At 36.4% G+C, this 20,681-nt stretch overlaps 1 non-coding gene across 1 annotated transcript; it reads left to right on the top strand.

The window, feature by feature from the left end:
- Positions 1-16,046: 16,046 nt before the first annotated feature.
- Positions 16,047-16,120, top strand: TRNAN-GUU (transfer RNA asparagine (anticodon GUU)). Its single transcript has one exon. It is a non-coding gene; the product is annotated as a tRNA-Asn (tRNA).
- Positions 16,121-20,681: the final 4,561 nt, after the last annotated feature.

The raw sequence follows: 20,681 nt of genomic DNA, 5'->3' as shown, positions 1-20,681 counted from the left end.
TAACAATAACAAGAACAAGACAACAACAAAGAATGTGGTACTCTAAAATATTAAGGACACGATTAAGAGCCTACAAGTAGGCTACTTACAGAGTCTTTGTCTCATTCTTTATTCTCCATTTGTTTTAGGCAATAAGGAGTTGGTCGAGGTCGGAAGAGAACTCTGAAGCAGGTGCCATAGACAAACCTCACTCGTTGTCCTCAACCCATTTGTTTTAAAATGTTTTGTGCCCATTTCTTATTTTGTGTTTTAACTAGTATGTTGTGTTTTAAATACTTATGTATAAACTTTATTTTGATATTATGTAAATATAATTTTTTAAATTCTTTTTTTTATTTCACAAAAAATTTACCCGTCTTTTAGAACCATCGCGATAGCCCGATCCTTACAGAGTGGTATCAGAGCCCAAGGTTTCTCTATGGCCTAGCTTAGGAGGACTCCCTACCGAGACCAAGTATGCCTTTAAACTCTTAACTAGCAATTTGACAGACTTATCGTTTAATAAAAAATAAAAAATGGAGAGATTAAACAAGCAATTTGACAGAGTGAGAATATGGTCTTTAGTGTTTGTAATGGTTTCTAAAATCACTCTAACTCTAAATAATAATACTTGTGTGTGTTTTGTATGTCTACTCCAAATAATTTATTAAGTTAAACACTTGTTATATGGACTCTGAAATGTGTATTAAGAACAAGTATCAAAGAAATCAATAATGAACAAAAGAAAACTTACATAATAGTTAATATACAGTTGTCAGAAGTGGTATTTGAACCCACACCATGGGGCCTTAGACCACTCGGCCATCATAACCATTTATTTTGAGATTTAACATTGGTTGGAGAGGGGAATGAAGTATTCCTTATAAGGATGTGGAAAGCTCTCCCTAATAGACGCGTTTGAAAATTTGTAGACATACAACGATAAGTAAAAAAAAAAAAAAAAAAAACAATATCTGCTAGCAATTGGAGAGGGGAACCAAGCATTTTCTTTAAGGTTGTGGATACCTCATCCTAGTAGACATATTTTAAAATCATGAGGCTGATGGTGATATGTAATTAGCCAAAGTAGACAATATCTGATAGAGGTGAGCTTGGTTTGTAACAAATTGTATTAGAGCTATTCATCGGGTGGTGTGTCAACAAGATTACTGAGAACACAAGGGGGTGGATTGTAAAATCCCACATCGGTTGGGGAGGGGATGAAACATTTCTTATAAGCATGTGGAAATCTCTCACTATTAGACACGTTTTAAAACCGTGCGGTTGACGACGATATGTAACTAGCCAAAGTAGACAATATCTAGGCTAATACTCATAATTTGTTGGAATAGTTTAGTTGGTTAGAGCGTATGATTGTTAACGATAAGGTTGGGGAGGATCAAGCTCTCTTTTTAGCAATGGTAATGAATCATTCCATTTTAGTATGTGGAAAAATTTAACCCTTCAACTAAAGTGGACAATGTCATATAATTATGGAGGTTGGTTATTCCTAACATTGTTACATAGTCTTAATTTAGCATCCTTGATAATAATGTTGAGTTCTTTTTAGGGGTACCTTCCATACAAAAACATAATGAAAAAAATATTTTTGCATAAAGTAGTTGCATCATGCATATTCTAGTGACTCTAGGTCCCTTGAAAACTAGGGTCGTTACATATAATCTACACCTGAACTTTCTATAACATAGAGAAAAACCTGTGGTAACTTGCTCGACCAAGGATTCGATTACCGCCTACAAGTAGGTTACTTATTTAGTTGCACTATATATTACTTTTCCGGGGAATCACTAATGGTTAGTGAAGGTCACAGAGTAGGGTCGTCTCGAGCCATCAGTTCTATGTGTTACGAGCTGTTGTCATTAGTTTTCAAATCTCGTTCCAATTTTTATCAATTTTTTTCTTTGTCACGTGAGTTCTATGTGTTACGAGTAGTTGTCCTTATTTTTTGAATCTCATAACAATTTTTATCAATTTTTTTCTTTGTCAGTACCATGAAAAATGATTTGAAGCCTTGAAAATTGAGTTATTATAGTTGTGCTTTGAAGTTTTTAAAATTGAGTTATTATCGTTGTGCCCTATTTAGCTTATCTAAGCTATTCCCGCCGTTGGTGCCATGCAGTTTAACTCTTCTAAGCATACTAGAAATCAGGTAATTTAGTTATGCTCTTACCATTTCCCCTACTATGATTCAAGTTGCAATAGTTGAGTTGGCGAATATGCAATATATGACTATATGACATATATGACTCTTGAAAGATCAGATGACTTGCCACTTGAGAATAGTGGGCGAATATCTAACAAGAAGACCAAAACATACGAAAGAAAAAAAAATACAAAAATACAAAGAAATACAAAAAACAAAAGCTTGGACGAATTAGTTAATTTCTTTTATTCAAAGGTTTTTGCTTCAACTAAACTTGGATGGTTGGGTTGAGGATTTCGGTTCTCTAATCAATTTGGTATAGAGCCTAGTTTGCATCTATGTGGCCTATTCTAGAATTGATTTTATCTCTTGTTTATTCGTTTATGTTTTTCTTTTCTTCAAATCTGTCCATTTATTTCTTGCTGCCATTTCCATCATTTTCATCATCTTTTGACCTTGTTCTTATTTTCTTTTTGAAGATCATATTTAGAGGTTGAAAAAAAAAACAAAAAAAGAAATCCTTATCATATTTATTCATTATAAATGGTCCTTACCATTTATTTTAGACCATTTATATCTTTATTTCAAGATCAAATAATCTGCTATTCACCTTCTTCTTATTCCATCTAAATCTTGAATATTTGTGTTTGATATTTTTTTTTCCTCATCATTTAGACTTGAAGATAACTTCTAAATTTTTCAGTATTTTATAGGTTGGAAAGTTAGTTGTTCTCAAATCTACACCACCATTCTCTTTGAAATTCTTTTTTCTTCAATTCAATTCAAAAATATATTTGTGCCCTTATTTCTTTGTTTTTATTTTGCTGTTATTTCATAATTAACTTGTCTTGATTTCATTGAATAGCTTGCTATTATAAGACTTTTTTTATCCATGTATTAGCCTACCTTGATCATAATTTAGTCACCTTCCCAAATAGCCTACCTTTGTGTGTAATAAACACAAGTGTCCGTGACTGTAAAATTAGTGAGTTGTGTATGTGAGATCCTAAACATATTTAACTATTGTTTGTACAATTATGAACCAAGACGAAGGAAATGGAGGGGAGATCAATAAAGCTAGGTGGAGAGAAGCACAAGTCAGAACTATTACTCGTTTAAATCAAGTTATTAGTACATCGTCAAACCGGATGGAGTGAATTGAAATAGCCTTATGTAATCTTCAAGGGAGGGAAGTACTCTCGAATGAAGAAGTTGAAAATGAAGAAGATGACAATGTCACTCTTTTAGCGGGACATAGTCCTAGGGGTGGGAGATGAAGAGTCAGAAGAAGGGGTAGAGAAATTTTAGCACCAAAAAGAATTGAGAGGGCATATAGAAGATGAATAGAAAAGAGCTTTCAAGACTAAGGTTGGATTGTATGAATGACTTGTTATGCCTCCTGGGTTTACTAATGCTCCTAGTACATTTATGCGCTTAATGAATCACGTCTTGAGAGAATATTTAGGAAAGCATGTTGTTGTACATTTTGATGATATTTTAATTTATTCAAAGACTTTGTATGAACATGTGAAGCATGTTAGGTAAGTTTTGATTATGCGTAGGAAAGAGAAACTTTATGCTAATTTTAATAAGGGTAGTTTTTGCATGGAAAAAATTAACTTTCTTGGCTTCATAGTTGGTAAAAATGGAGTACAAGTAACTTTCTGAAGCTTAAGGAATCCTTAATTTGAAGGAAAAGAGACCGTCGATAGGATTTTGAAACTTACCCCTAATTTGAGCCCAAAATGGATTTTCTTCAATTGGGCTTGTTCTTGAGGTTATTTCCCTTGGTTGTCTTCTATGGAAACATTCCTTGGAGGTACAATTGGGATCGTCCTTGCTTGAAGTATTCTTGTGTATCCTCGGATTTAAATTTTGAGTTTTCCATTAAGCTCTTCAATGACGAATTGGATTGGGGGAATGATTTCTAGGCACTTTCAGCATTGTAAGAACAAGTTTGAATCGAAATGGTGTAGAATTGCTCTCGAATTTGGAAGAAATTTGAGAGTAGGAGACCCAAAATCTAAATGCTTATTGCCTACTATTGGGAACTCGATTCTTTTTCCAAACTATTGCCTAAACGCTTATGAACAACATAGTGGAAAATAGATAACATTAGTTTAAATAAAAATAAAGCAATGTCGTGATCAAACCTAAGGATCATTAAAAATAACATGATGCAACTGCCCTAAATTTGGTTCCTTGGCCTTCAACGCAATGTTGTCATCCGTAAATGGGTATCTTACCTTTACTTTAACATAATTGGTTTGAGTACTTTAATAAATACTCAGTAAGTAATCCCATTGTTAGGGTCGGAATATGAATTACGTGTAATATAGTGGGACCTATCCTTTCATAAATACATTGTGGCATGGGCTTGGGCTTTTCTTTTCAGTTTGAGCAAAGTTGAATATGTTGTACTTCCCTACACACGACCGATGAATATGCACATTGATCACCAGGTGGGTTGGTATAAGAGTACTCTGTGGGTTTGCCTCGTCGAGCTTGTGCACACTCACACTACTAAATACCATAAAGGGAAAAGACCCGCATAATATCATAAGGAACATAAATATTGTAAGGTATATCTGTATTAATCATAATGGAGAAGTATCCCGATGCACCTCCCATATAAAATACATGAGATCCCTAACATTAAAACACGACATAAAGTTCCTATGAGACATACATACTTGATTCTTGTCATATTGTTCATGATTAACAATACATAGGCATAGGGTGTACCAAACATAATATAGAAGTATCTCGATGCACGTGGTATACAAAATGCATGAGGTCCCATAACATTAAAGAATTACATATATTCATGGCGCTAGTCATACCACCAATCTATTCCTAGCATAGTGTTCCTATGAGATATAAATACTTGATTCATTTCATATTTTTAATAATTAACAATACATGATTTTCTAATGTCTCATAGTCCTAGAATAGTGTATATGATATCATTGCGTAACTTGTATGCAACATATCGCATATCATAGCATATACATAACATAGTAATGTCATACAATCATAAAACACGACATGTGCAGGGGCCACATGTAGCGATGTCCATTCTCTGTCATCATCCCCACCATCTATTTCGTTCTCCATTTCTACGAAACTCTCTATTTATTTGTGTGGGGATCAGGGTAAGGGATTCATCGCAAGGAAGCGGCAGGGATCGGATTCCCCATGGAGAATTTTAGTGGGTTTTAAATCCAAGAGTCAGTCTTAGAGGAAAAGGCCAAGAGTGTTCGAGATGAAAGCCCAAGAATGTTACAGGAACAATGACTTTTTATGGGTTAGGAAACAGTGGCATCTTGATGTCTATATTTGGTTTTAGAAGACCTTATAAATACATTTGTTATTAGTATGGTAAAACGGTAAAGCAGAGAATGAGAAAAAAAAAAAAAAGAAACAGAGAAGCAACAGAGGATTATTTTTTTTTCAGATAAACAAAGTGTTCTTTGTCTCCTTCTATGTTAGTTAGTGTGTGTGAGAGTATTTTTTTCACATAAACAGAGTGTTCTTTGTAGGATTTCGATAATCGGCCACAGAAATCCTTTCTTTTTGGTGAGAGGAAATTGTCGACAGGAGGTTGTTGGAAGAAAATAAAATGCGTAAAATAACAGAGAGAAGTTCTGAAAGTTTGACTGCTCTTCAAAATCAGGTTATTAAATCTTGTGAACAGATCTCCTATTTAAATATAACCTATCCTAAAAATGGGTGGAGAGTGGCCAACTGAATCTGTGCCACTTCCTAGAAAATTGCCGTCTAAGAATTCGCTAATCAATTCGACGTGTTTGTCAAATGGTCAAATGGAGAATTAAATGTAAACGTGTGAATCTAAATAAGGAAAAACAAAGGTTTTATATCCTAAAAATGGGTGGAGAGTGACCAACTGAATCTGTGCCACTTCCTAGAAAATTGCCGTCTAAGAATTCGCTAATCAATTCGACGTGTTTGTCAAATGGTCAAACGGAGAATTAAATGTAAACGTGTGAATCTAAATAAGGAAAAACAAAGGTTTTATCTAACAATCTCCTCCTAAAACCTGTGTTATATCTGCCTTATTTCGTTTCGTTTGAACTCCGTTTTGAGCCCTATGGCTCGGTGTCCCTGGCGGCATGTCCTCCAGACTCCACGTCTTGTTCGGCCGCCTCTTCTTCGAGTTGGCGCGCCGCCAGTCCAGGTGGTTCACCTCTCCCTAATAGGTCTTCCATCTTCCGGTACCTGGCCGAGAGGTTGACCGATTGCTCGGTGTCCCTGGCGGCATGTCCTCCAGACTCCACGTCTTGTTCGGCCGCCTCTTCTTAAAATGGGTGGAGAGTGGCCAACTGAATCTGTGCCACTTCCTAGAAAATTGCCGTCTAAGAATTCGCTAATCAATTCGACGTGTTTGTCAAATGGTCAAACGGAGAATTAAATGTAAACGTGTGAATCTAAATAAGGAAAAACAAAGGTTTTATCTAACAATCTCCTCCTAAAACCTGTGTTATATCTGCCTTATTTCGTTTCGTTTGAACTCCGTTTTGAGCCCTATGGCTCGGTGTCCCTGGCGGCATGTCCTCCAGACTCCACGTCTTGTTCGGCCGCCTCTTCTTCGAGTTGGCGCGCCGCCAGTCCAGGTGGTTCACCTCTCCCTAATAGGTCTTCCATCTTCCGGTACCTGGCCGAGAGGTTGACCGATTGCTCGGTGTCCCTGGCGGCATGTCCTCCAGACTCCACGTCTTGTTCGGCCGCCTCTTCTTAAAATGGGTGGAGAGTGGCCAACTGAATCTGTGCCACTTCCTAGAAAATTGCCGTCTAAGAATTCGCTAATCAATTCGACGTGTTTGTCAAATGGTCAAACAGAGAATTAAATGTAAACGTGTGAATCTAAATAAGGAAAAACAAAGGTTTTATCTAACAATCTCCTCCTAAAACCTGTGTTATATCTGCCTTATTTCGTTTCGTTTGAACTCCGTTTTGAGCTCTATGGCTCGGTGTCCCTGGCGGCATGTCCTCCAGACTCCAAGTCTTGTTCGGCCGCCTCTTCTTCGTGTTGGCGCGCCGCCAGTCCAGGTGGTTCACCTCTCCCTAATAGGTCTTCCATCTTCCGGTACCTGGCCGAGAGGTTGACCGATTGCTCGGTGTCCCTGGCGGCATGTCCTCCAGACTCCACGTCTTGTTCGGCCGCCTCTTCCTAAAAATGGGTGGAGAGTGGCCAACTGAATCTGTGCCACTTCCTAGAAAATTGCCGTCTAAGAATTCGCTAATCAATTCGACGTGTTTGTCAAATGGTCAAACGGAGAATTAAATGTAAACGTGTGAATCTAAATAAGGAAAAACAAAGGTTTTATCTAACATTCTTTGTCTCCTTCTATGTTAGTGTGTGTGAGATTTATTTCACAAATTTATGAGTTTTCTTTAATAAATTTGTATCAAGCCAATGGCGAATGTGACGGGTCAAATGCCGCTACTGCGACTAACGAAGACAAACTACCAGAATTGGAGCATTCATATGAAAGCTTTTCTCGGTTCTCCAGATGCATGGGAGGTGGTCGAAGAAGGGTTAGAAGAACCAAAAGATATCGCGGGTTATACAGCGACACGAAACAAGGCGTGAAAAGAGGTGCGATCAAAGGATAAGGGGGCACTATACATGTTGTTCTGAGTCGTTGATGAGTTGGGCTTTGAGAAGCTTGCCAGTGCAACTACTTCAAAAGAAGTGTGGGACACTTTAGGAAAAGTGGTCAAAGGAATTGACCTAATCAAGCAAGTGCGTCTCCAAACTCTTCGTTGCAAGTAGGAGAGCATGAAGATGAAGGAGTCAGAAGGTGTATCTGACTACACCACGCATGTACAAATTGTGGTAAACCAACTCAACCGAAATGAAGAAATGTTAGCCAAGACGCGGGTTTTGGAATAGATTTTAAGGTCATTAACAAACAACTTTGAGAATGTTGTATGCACGATAGAAGAGTTAAAGAACCTAGCGATGTTCACAGTCGATGAGCTAGCCGGTTCTCTCGAGGCACACGAGCAACGTAAGAAGAAGAAGGAGGAAACACTCAATCAAGCACTTCAAACCAAGGCGTCAATCAAAGATGAAAAGGTACTCTACTCTCAAAATTTTGAAGGTATAGGTTTTGGCCGTGAAAGTAGTAAAAATGGTTATGGTGGTCAAGGCAGCAGTCATGAAGGATACTATAAGAAGAAGGGACAGTCGAGCCAAGAAAATTGGCGTGGAAGAGGACGCAGTCGAGGAAGAGGCTGCCGATCAATTTACTCCAACATTCAGTGCTACAAATGTCACAAATATGGTCACTATGCGAATGATTGTAACTCCAACAAATGTTACAATTGTGGCAGAGGGACAATTTGCAAAAGATTGTCGAGCCGATAAAAAGGTGGAAGAAACAATCAACCTAGCCTTGGATGACGCAACAAACGAAGGTCTTCTCTTGATGGCTCAAAATGAAGATCTGAAAGCGAAAGAACACGACGGAGCAAAATATGATGGCGGTAGTTGTGAGGTGGTGGAAGCCATTGGAAATGAGAGGATACGTAGCGGATTTGGCAAAATCGCGATATCGAAGATGAGAAAATCGAAGAAGGAATCTGGATTGAACACGCGATCGGCGAACGGGCCAAAGAAACTTCCAGATCATCAGAAGGAGAACAGAGATTTAGAGCAACAACCAAAATCTGCCGTGGATAAATCTGTGGAGAAGTCTGAGTTGCAGACGTTGAAATCGCTAAACGAGCGCCTTTTGAAGGACAAAGTAGAGATTGAAAAAGAAAAGAATGCTTTTAAAAATGGAGATTGAAAGGTTAGAGAAGGAAGTGGCAGAGCTGAGTGAGAGTTCTTTCTGTCTCAAATAGGAGAAGGAAGAGAATGAGAAGGTAATTTCTTAGCTGTTGAAGAGAATTGAAGAAGGTGTGGAGAAAGAGAGGTCAGCTGCTGATGAGTCATGGGTTCAAATCCGGAGGCGCGCGCTAGGAAGTGAAATTCTTTACATTGAAGCGTGGCACCATGCGGATTGGGTCAAACATCCTTCGAGTCAAACTGGGTTAGACATGGGCGTGGGTCGGAAGAGCTACCACATGTCACATATCGAGTGGAGACGCGTCACTTTACAACGTGCCAGACGCATTATTCCACCTAATCGTCAATACGTATCCCTCAGGCTGTCTGACACGCGGCTTGCCTGCTGTCTGACGCGCTTTCCCTCCCGCAAGTCGACATGTGGCTTGCCAGAAATTTTTCTCTACTGACAGTCGCAATACTGAATTTGGCCTTCAAAGTCAGTTCATTTACCTCCTTCTTGTTCCTGAAAGGACTCTCAGAAATCTACGAGTTTCATCCTTCATAGAAGAACATATCGAACGGCTCAGATCTAAAGAAAAAGGTGTGAAAGTCATTTACCTTCTTTTTGTTCCTAAAAGGACTCTCAGAAATCCACGAATTTCATATGAAGACCATATTGAACGGCTCAGATCTAAAGAAAAATTGTGAAAGTTATTTACCTCGCAGGTCACGTCGGTTTAAAGTTTGTAGTGTTGTAACCCCGTATCATGAAAAGATATTATTAAGAATTAATGAAATTTGGCCTATGTGATTGTCGAACCTACAACCTTCACGTTATTAACACGACAATTAACCAACTGAGCTAATAGGGCATAAGTTTTATGCACATTATAGATCGTTGGCTCCTAACGCAGTCAATCGAGTTTCGTTTATATAACTTTATGCATAATAAACTTTAAAAAAAAGTTTGCAGTGTTTTAACTCGTATCATGAAAAGTTATTATTAAAAATTAATGAAATTAGTCGATGCAGGTGTCAAACCTACGACCTTTGCGTTATTAGCACAACGCTCTAACCAACTGAGCTAATAGGCCATAGGTTTTATGCACATTGTAGATCGATAGTTCCTAATTTAGTCAATCGAGTTTAGGTTACATAATTTTATGCATAATAAACTTAAAACTTTAAGTCATTATCTTTAAAGTTCGTAATGTTGTAACCCCGTATCATGAAAAGATATTATTAAGAAGAAATGAAATTTGCCCATGCAAGTGTCAAACCAATGACCTTCACATTATTAGCATGACGTTCTAATCAACTGAGCTAATAGGCCATAGGCTTAAGGGCTCATCTTGTTATCTTTTTTTGTCTCTGATTAGCCTCCTAATCGATATGAACACTATTATAAAACAAGTCTTGAAACCTTGTTCAATATCTGATTCATAAAAATTACTTAAGCTATGGGAAATTAGTGAGCCCAACAACATCATTGTAACTCTGATCTCGTGTTGGTATTAATGTTAGAATAACTTAGATATAACATTCAACCTTAATTCAAACCTTCCTAATTTCTTCCTGGTGATTTAGTTTCTTCCTTTAACAAGATCATGACTTGATTAGTCTATATATCTTACTTTATCTTTTAAGTCACAGACTATAAATCTTGCTAAAGTATTCAATCATTGACCACTTAGATCTAAACAGTTACTTAGTGTTTTCATTCTCAACTTATTAATACAATCTCCAATAAATACAAAGTTAATAGTGAGAAAAGAAAAAACAACTCGCATTCTAAAGACATGTAAATAAAATATAGATTGTCAAGTAGTAGATTGTCAATTATAAGTCGGTTTGGACTACTCTTTATTAACTCCAATTTGGCGTGGAAGGGTTGGATTGCAACTCATCCTCACCATCACGTTCTTTCTTGGCATATTTTTTTTAGGATTGCACAATATCTCACATTTATATTAAAACAAATAATAGGAGAGAGAAAATAAAAAAAAAAAGAATATGTGTTAGATATTTATATTGATGACTTCGAGTATGAATACAAAAAAATTCACAAAATACATCTTTAAAATGGTAGATATGGTTCCATTTACTATATGTATTTTTATTATGTATAACAATCTACCGTATATAATAATTTACATTCATTACTATACATTAGATGTTTCTTATATACGACCACTAAGAATAAATGTCATTACCTATAGTCTTACTATGTGTAGCCCGTCATTGAGTAAGTTATAAATACGCAACCGACTTCTGAGTGAACAAAACTTTCATATAAGTCTTTTAATAAAAAGGAAGTTTTCATTTAAGTTCTCCCCTGATGAATTTAAAAAGTAATTTTCATTAAATTCAAACGTGCTTGTAAGGAAATAAATTTAAACAAAGAAAGTAGTGACAACATTAGAAATAACAATACGTGACTACCCTACTTTTCCATTAAAAATAAGGTTACTACATGTATGTCTTAACTATTAAGTGGGTCCGTCCATCTACAAATATTGAGGTATATAGGTTCTTGGGTCTAACAGGGTAGTATCTACGTTTCGTGCGAGATTTTGCCAATATAGTTTCACCACTCATGCACCAGACTAGGATGGTTGTTCCATTTGTGCGGGCTGAGACATTTGAAGCGAGCTTCCAAGGTTTGAAGCACAGGTTAGTGTCGATGCCAGTATTTATAGTTCTAAAGATTTAGGAGGTTATATTGTTTGTAGTGATGCCTCAAAGAAAGGGTTCGAGTGTATGTGGATACAACATTGGAAGGTCATAGCCTATACATCTCATTAGTTAAAGGACATGCATCTCGTCAGTTATATTGGAATTGATCATAATGTTTAGTTAAGTTAAGTTATTAGTAGGTCCTAAACATGTTATATTAATTGCTATAGGTAAGAGTTAGACATTGGATTGTTGTTTCAAGGTGTCTACCAAATTGTTAATGGATTGTTGTTTCAAGGTGTCTACCAAATTGTTAATAACTTTGGCCAAGACCAACCAAGTAAGTGACCTTATTGTTTGAGTTAGGCTATTGTTTGATCTACGAGGGTGCATGTCATGTGGCTTATAATTGTACCATAAATATGTGTTATGTTTATGTATCTTTGTATTGGTATGAGACGTATGTCACGTATGCATGTAAACCCATTACACTATTTTTTTGAATGAACTAAAACGTCATGAATGAAATGTATATCTTACATGTAAAGTTTGTGATGAATTGTGAGATGTCATGCATACATGTTACATAAATGAACTCTGTTATGAAAGGAAAAAGAAATGAAAGATATTAAATGTTATGTTATGAAATGTAAATTATGGAACCTTATGCATGTTTGTATATCATATGCATTGGGATACTTTTTCATTATGTTATGTTAGTACGGGCGCGTACGTTTGATATTTATGTTCGTCGTGTTATCATGCTAGCATTTTTTTTTTCTGTTGCATGTGGTGACGTATAATGTGTTGTGCCCGACCAAGTCAAGCCTAGGGGTACGATACGAGCCCACCTTGTGGGCCAGTGTGCATGGACGTAGGTCGTGTATGAAGAAGTACCATGCATCCAATCCTTCCCGAAACTATAAGAGCCCAAGGCTATGTTATGTTTATAAAAGATAGGTCTCACTCATATATTGCATGTGTTTACGTATCAAACTCCAACAGTTTGGTCACTTACTGAGTATTTTATAAAATACTCAAGCCACGTACAAACTTAATCTCTCCGGTAAAGGTAAAGATCCTATGAACTGATGAAGGTGAACGTTGGGCAGACCATGGAAGTCAGAATAGACAATAATAGGACAGTTGAATGTTTTGAATGTCTTGAATTTTAAGTGCGTACATGATAGGACATAATGGATTTCAGTCAATTTTGTTAGGTGTTTGTGTGAAGCTTGATTTTCCTTTAAAACGGTTGAAATTCATGTTTTGAATTGATTATGTAAGTCCATGACCTCATTTTAAAAATGTCTATTATGAATTTCCGCATTTATGATTTAAGCAGGCATGAGTTGACGTCACTAATTAGCTTAAGAAACTTAGGGGTGTTACATTTTATGTTCTGATATGAATGAAATATATGTTATGAATCTACGTTGTGATATGAATGATATATAATGCTTGAACCTTCACATATTACACCACGCGTATTTTGTTAACATGTTCACGTTGTGCCTATGAGACATTGATAAACCATGTATATTATCCATAAAATATTTGTCTATGTATGTCTCATAGGAATGCTATGTCATGAAAAATAAAATGGATGTATGATTTGCATCATAACTATGTATCATGATTCGAAACTATAGGACATCATTCATTTCGCATGTCAAATACATCGAGATACTTTCTCGTTATGATTAGTACACATGTGTACACTTTCTTATTATGTACACTATGATATTATGCATGCTCCTTTCCCTTTGTGGTTTCTGGCAACGTTAGTATTCGCTAGCCTGTCATCAGACCCATGAGGTATGTATACGAGCTCAGTTAATGAATCCATGTGCGCATGTGTGTTTCACGTATAGAAAAGTACTACACATCAAACCTTACTCGAACTTGAAGTAGAGAATAAGGTCAGGATGTCTTAAGAAAAGATAGATCCCACCATGATTGTATGTGATTGCATTTTTTAACCTTAATAGTGGGGTTACTTACTAAGTATTTTTAAATACTCAAGTCACGTGCTACTTCTTTTTTAGGTAAAGGTAAGCCAACAATGTATGAATTACGGTGTCACTGTGGAGACCATGGAAGTGAAGTCAAGGTAGTTGCATTTGCATTTGATGTAGTAGCCCTTAGATTTGATAAGTGTGTTGCATTATTTTAAATTATTGTATTTTGATTTCGATATTTGTTGGTTTAAATGGTTTTTTATGAATCGTTGAGTCCTTAGCATTGTTTTAGTAAATTATTTTAAAGGATTTCTGCACTTGGTAATCATGACATGCATGTCGTAGGGACATAATTTTTTAATGGAAAATTAGAGTCGTTAGACAATAAGTAATCGATTGTACTCGATATATAATCTAAATTTTTTTAATTCTCGTACTCACTTAAAATGCAAAGTACATCAATTGATAAACTTTAATGATATAATAAATTAGATATATTTTATGGTGTATCAAATTGTTTATGTAATAGTTAAAAATGAAAATAAAAGTCCCGGTGGAAGGAATGAAAATCATGACGAGTTGTGAGAATTCTCGTGAATCCAATTGTCCATGCCAGTTTGAAGAAAAATACTTCACTCATTTAATTTAGATCCATGATATGTCCTTTCTCCCTCCTTAATTTGAGATACCTTTCCCTTGTAGTTTAGGCACTTTCCCAGCAAATGTTTCATAAACTTGTGGGATTAAAAGAAAGTTGAGGAAGACATTAATATTCATTTTGAGATTGTTATATCAATGGTTATTATTAGTTTTACCGAGAGAGCTTGAAATTGGTCATTGCTTCATTTAAGGGTTTACGGTCTTGATATTGCCCATCAAAATCAAGTACAAAAATTTAATACAAAGTATTTAGAGTAATTTAATAACAAAATTAAAAGATAATCTCAAGTAGTCGTAGTTTAATGGTGAGAATTTTATGTTGTGGTCGTGAAAACTTGGCCAATAAGTAGCTATAGTTTAGTGGCAAGAATTTCATGTGTAGCAATGGAGATTTGAGCCCAAATCCTAGCCACCACAATAGTTTTACTCTCATCTAGGCCGGAGTCGTACTTGTTTTCATTTTCTATAATTATTTTACCTTTCGCGTTTTATTCACATAGTAAATAACTGAAACAACTTTACTTTCTTGGTTGTTCTCACAAAGGTTTGTTCCACAAAAGCAATAAAGATGCGACATTTTCATCCACTAACTTGGATCATTATTTAATAAGGTTGAGAACAACCATTTTTCCATGTGAGCAAGAACTCAAATTTGTTTAGAGGATCATTAATTACTATCTGCCAACCATATGCATCTTTCATTACCCATGGATCAAAAAGCCATGTTCCCTTTTCTTACCAGAAAACATTGAATGAAGCATGCCCTAATTTGCTCTCAAAGTCACACCAAAACAATGTCGTTTGAAATGTTTGAGTTTGTAGGCGAAGGCCAAAACGAAAACACAAACCACGAAAGACTTGTGTTACGATTTATTTTCGAATAGAGATTTATATTGTCCTCTTCTCCTGAAAATGAGACTTAATTCAAACATATAGTGTTAAATTCAGTAAAATAAATTGTAACAACAATAATGAGTTGATTATAAGCAGTTTTGGAGTACTCTTTATTAACTCCAATTTGGGATCAAAGGGTTGGATGGAAACTCAACCTTACCTATGTGTTCTTTTTTTGGCATATTTTTTTAGAACCCCACAATAACTCACATTTACATAAAAACAAAAAATAGGAGAGAGAAAATGAGGAATTAAGGAGATATTGAAAATCAGTGTACGCACCCACACGATACAGAAAATCAGTGTCCTTGAGATTGGGGCGTAAGGGTAAACTTGAAGAACACTAACTTTATTAGATGCTTGGAAAATCATGTCATGACAATTTTAAATCCCCACGGAGTTGAATTGATTTCAATAATGATATGCTATTGTATTTTAATTTTACCTTTATGTGAGTTGTTAGAAGTGGGATTTGAACCCACGCCCTCTTATCTCGCATTGGTTTGAGAGGAGAATGAAGAATAACTTATAAGTGTCCGTAAACATCTCTCTCGTAGCGTGTTTTAAAACTGTGATTCTGATGACGATTTGTTATGGGCAAAATTGGACAATATTTTTTAGCGGCTGGAAATGGGAACGAAGCATTCCTTAGAAGAGTGTGGAAACCTCTCCCTAGTAGACTCGTTTTAGAATTGTGAGGTGATGACGATACGTAATGGGCAAATGCGGACAATATTTTCTAGCGGTGGGTTTGGGTTTATTACAAAAGCTATCAGAGTTAGTCACCAAGTGGTGGTGCCAGCGAGGATACTGGGCCCCAAGGAGGGTGGATTATGAGATCGAACATTGGTTGGAGAGGGGATGAAACATTCCTTATAAGGGTATGGTGGGCTTGAGCTATTACAAATAATTAGCTGGAATAGCTTAGTTGGTTAGAGCGTGTGGCTGTTAACCACAAGGTCGGAGGTTCAAACCCTCCTTCTAGCAATGGGAATGAGTCAATACTTACGATTGTGAAAATTTTTACCTACTTTAAATGAACTAAAGCCGACACTATAATTTGTTTTAAGGAAATAGTGGGAATGAGTCAATACTTACGATTGTGGAAATTTTTACCTACTTTAAATGAACTAAAGCCGACACTATAATTTGTTTTAAGGAAATAGTGGCATTCTGATGTCTTGGAACAGTGACGTTTTATGGGTGAGGAAACAGTGTGACGTTTTATGGGTGAGGAAACAGTGTGACGTTTTATGGTGGCATTCTGATGTCGGGGAACAGTGACGTTTTATGGGTGAGGAAACAGTGTGACGTTTTATGGTGGCATTCTGATGTCGGGGAACAGTGACATTTTATGGTGGCATTCTGATGTTGGGGAACAGTGACGTTTTATGGGTGAGGAAACAGTGTGACGTTTTATGGGTGAGGAAACAGTGTGACGTTTTATGGTGGCATTCTGATGTCGGGGAACAGTGACCTTTTATGGGTGAGGAAACAGTGTGACGTTTTATGGGTGAGGAAACAGTGTGACGTTTTATGGGTGAGGAAACAATGTGACGTTTTATGGGTGAGGAAACAGTGTGACGTTTTATGGGTGAGGAAACAATGTGACGTTTTATGGGTGAGGAAATAGTGTGACATTTTATGGTGGCATTCTGATGTCGGGGAACAGTGACGTTTTATGGGTGAGAAAACAGTGGCATTCTGATGTCTAGGAACAGTGATGTTTTATGGGTTAGGAAACAGTGGCATTCTGATGTTCGAAATAGTGGCATTCTGATGTCTAGGAACAGTGACGTTTTATGGGTGAGGAAACAGTGGCATTCTGATGTCTAGGAACAGTGACGTTTTATGGGTTAGGAAACAATGGCATTCTGATGTCTAGGAACAGTGACGTTTTATGGGTTAGGATGTTGGCTTTTTGGCCCTTCATCTCACTTTAATTAATTTCAATCAATTAATTGATGTTTTGATGATAACAAACCTACTTTCTAATTATTAACTATTTTCAGTATTTTGAACTGTCCACAGTATAAGGTTGGGAATAACAATTTCAACGACTTTTCAATTACTCAAATCATAGCTAAAACGAAGAAATTACAGTCGAGACAACATACCCGACGTGATGATGTGACAGCAAAATCAAAATGATGGACAAATCAAAATATATCAAAGTATGACATTTATGATTTTGGGAGAGTAACAAATGGTGGAGTTTTTCTTATTACTATATTTTTAAATAAAGTTATTTTTCCAAAATATAAATTTGAATCTAACCGTTACTCACATCGATTTTTATTATTACTATATTATATTATTATATTATTATATTTTAGAATTTTGGTGGTTGCTCACATAGTTTTTATTATTATTATATTATTATATTTATAATAAATTTTGAATTTCATTTGACCGTTACTCACTAACTTTTTATTATTATTATATTATATTACTATTATATTAAAATTTTAAAATAAATGAATTTAGAAAATTTTCTTATTTATTTACTTTTAATCTCCACCTTCCGTTGTTCCCAACACAATCCAATGGTCAATATTCAATCCTACATTTTGCCACTTTTCTCCTCTATATAAACTCATCTTTCCCACATTTTAAAATACACAACTTACATACATTCTCCAATCCTCATTTGTTCAAAGTCTCCATTATTTGTTGCTCTCTCCAAGCTTACAAGTTTATTTCTTTTCATCTTATTCTTGAGAGGGATTATTATTGTATTGTGAGGAAATAGTTGTGAGTATCCCAAATTGTAAATCTACTCTTTGAGAGAGTCGTAGTGTGTTATTATTAAACTCAAATACTTGTATCGGTTTGATCCTGCACCGTGAAAAGGATTGAGTTTGCTCTTGAACTCGTAAAAAGAGCGGTGTAGCGGTTTGGTTCAGATCCTGCACCGTGGAAAGGATTGAGTTTGCTCACAACTCACGATTTGCTATGCACCCCATACAAAAAATCACAATGTCCTTGAGATTGGGGCGTAAGGGTAAACTTGAAGAACACTAACTTTATTAGATGTTTGGAAAATCATGTCATGACAATTTTAAATCTCGAGGGAGTTGAATTGATTTCAATAATGATATGCTATTGTATTTTAATTTTACCTTTATGTGAGTTGTTAGAAGTGGGATTTGAACCCACGCCCTCTTATCCCGCATTGGTTTGAGAGGAGAATGAAGAATAACTTATAAGTGCCCGTAAACATCTCTCTCGTAGCGTGTTTTAAAACTGTGATTCTGATGACGATTTGGTACGGACAAATTGGACAATATTTTTTAGCGGCTGGAAATGGGAACGAAGCATTCCTTAGAAGAGTGTGGAAACCTCTCCCTAGTAGACTCGTTTTAGAATTGTGAGGTGATGACGATACGTAATGGGCAAATGCGGACAATATTTGCTAGCGGTGCGTTTGAGCTATTACAAAAGCTATCAGAGTTAGTCACCAAGTGGTGTGCCAGCGAGGATACTGGGCCCCAAGGAGGGTAGATTATGAGATCCAACATTGGTTGGAGAGGGGATGAAACATTCCTTATAAGGGTATGGTGGGCTTGAGCTAATAGAAATAATTAGCTGGAATAGCTCAGTTGGTTAGAGCGTGCCCTCCTTCTAGCAATGGGAATGAGTCAATACTTACGATTGTGGAAATTTTTACCTAATTTAAATGAACTAATGTCGGCACTATAATTTATGAACAATGTCGCCAAGGAAAAACATACGAGAAAATAATAGGAACAGTGACGTTTTATGGGTGAGGAAACAGTGTGACGTTTTATGGGTGAGGAAACAGTGTGACGTTTTATGGGTGAGGAAACAGTGTGACGTTTTAGGAACAGTGACGTTTTATGGGTGAGGAAACAGTGTGACGTTTTATGGGTGAGGAAACAGTGTGACGTTTTAGGAACAGTGACGTTTTATGGGTGAGGAAACAGTGTGACATTTTATGGGTGAGGAAACAGTGTGACGTTTTAGGAACAGTGACGTTTTATGGGTGAGGAAACAGTGTGACGTTTTATGGGTGAGGAAACAGTGTGACGTTTTATGGGTGAGGAAACAGTGTGACGTTTTAGGAACAGTGACGTTTTATGGGTGAGGAAACAGTGTGACGTTTTATGGGTGAGGAAACAGTATGACGTTTTAGGAACAGTGACGTTTTATGGGTGAGGAAACAGTGTGACGTTTTATGGGTGAGGGAACAGTGTGACGTTTTATGGGTTAGGAAACAGTGTGACGTTTTATGGGTGAGGAAACAGTGTGACGTTTTATGGGTGAGGAAACAGTGTGACGTTTTAGGAACAGTGACGTTTTATGGGTGAGGAAACAGTGTGACGTTTTATGGGTGAGGAAACAGTGTGACGTTTTATGGGTGAGGAAACAGTGTGACGTTTTATGGGTTAGGAAACAGTGTGACGTTTTATGGGTTAGGAAACAGTGTGACGTTTTATGGGTTAGGAAACAGTGTGACGTTTTATGGGTTACGAAATAGTGTGACATTTTATGGGTTAGGAAACAGTCGCATTCTGATGTTCGAAATAGTGGCATTCTGATGATCGAAACAATGGCATTCTGAAATAGTGGCATTCTGATGTCTAGGAACAATGACGTTTTATGGGTTAGGAAACAGTGGCATTCTGATGTCCAGGAACAGTGACGTAAATAGTGGCATTTTGATGGTTTTATGGGTTAGGAAACAGTGGTATTCTGATTTCTAGAAACAGTGACGTTTTATATGTTAGGAAACAATGGCATTCTGATGTCTAGGAACAGTGACGTAACTAGTGGCATTCTGATTTTTTATGGGTTAGGAAACAGTGGCATTCTGATGTCTAGGAACAGTGACGTTTTATGGGTTAGGAAGTAGTAACATTCTGATGTCTAGGAACAGTGACGTAAACAGTGGCATTCTGATGCTATATGTAGTTTTAGAAGACCTTATAAATACATAGCAAACAGTTGCATTCTTATGTCTATATTTAGATTCAGAAGACCTTATAAATACATTTGTAGTGGCGGCATTCTAATGTCTAGGTTAGGAAACAGTGGCCTATAGGTTAGGAAACCGTGGCATTCTGATGTCTATATTTAGTTTGAAAAAACCTCATAAATACATTTGTAGTGGCGACATTCTGATGTCTATATTTAGTTTTAGGAACAGTAACTTTTTATGGGTTAGAACCATGGCATTTTGATGTCTATATTTTGTTTTAGAGGACCTTGTAAATACATTTGTAGTGGCGGCATTCTGATGACAATTGTAGGGGCGGCATTCTGATGTCTAGGTTAGGAAATAGTTGCATTCTTATGTCTATCTTTAGTTTTAGAAGACCTTATAAATACATTTGTAGTGGGGGCATTCTGATGTCTATATTTAGTTTTAGAAGACCTTATAAATACATTTGTAGTGGGGGCATTCTGATGTCTATATTTAGTTTTAGAAGACCTTATAAATACATTTGTAGTGGCATTTTGATGTCTATATTAAATACATTTTTAGTGGCATTCTGATGTCTATATTAAATACATTTTTAGTGGC

The sequence above is a fragment of the Cucurbita pepo genome, chromosome 16 (assembly GCF_057944985.1).
Source record: "Cucurbita pepo subsp. pepo isolate OVF chromosome 16, ASM5794498v1, whole genome shotgun sequence".
NCBI lineage: Eukaryota > Viridiplantae > Streptophyta > Magnoliopsida > Cucurbitales > Cucurbitaceae > Cucurbita > Cucurbita pepo.
This window is presented reverse-complemented; position numbering and strand designations above follow the sequence as displayed.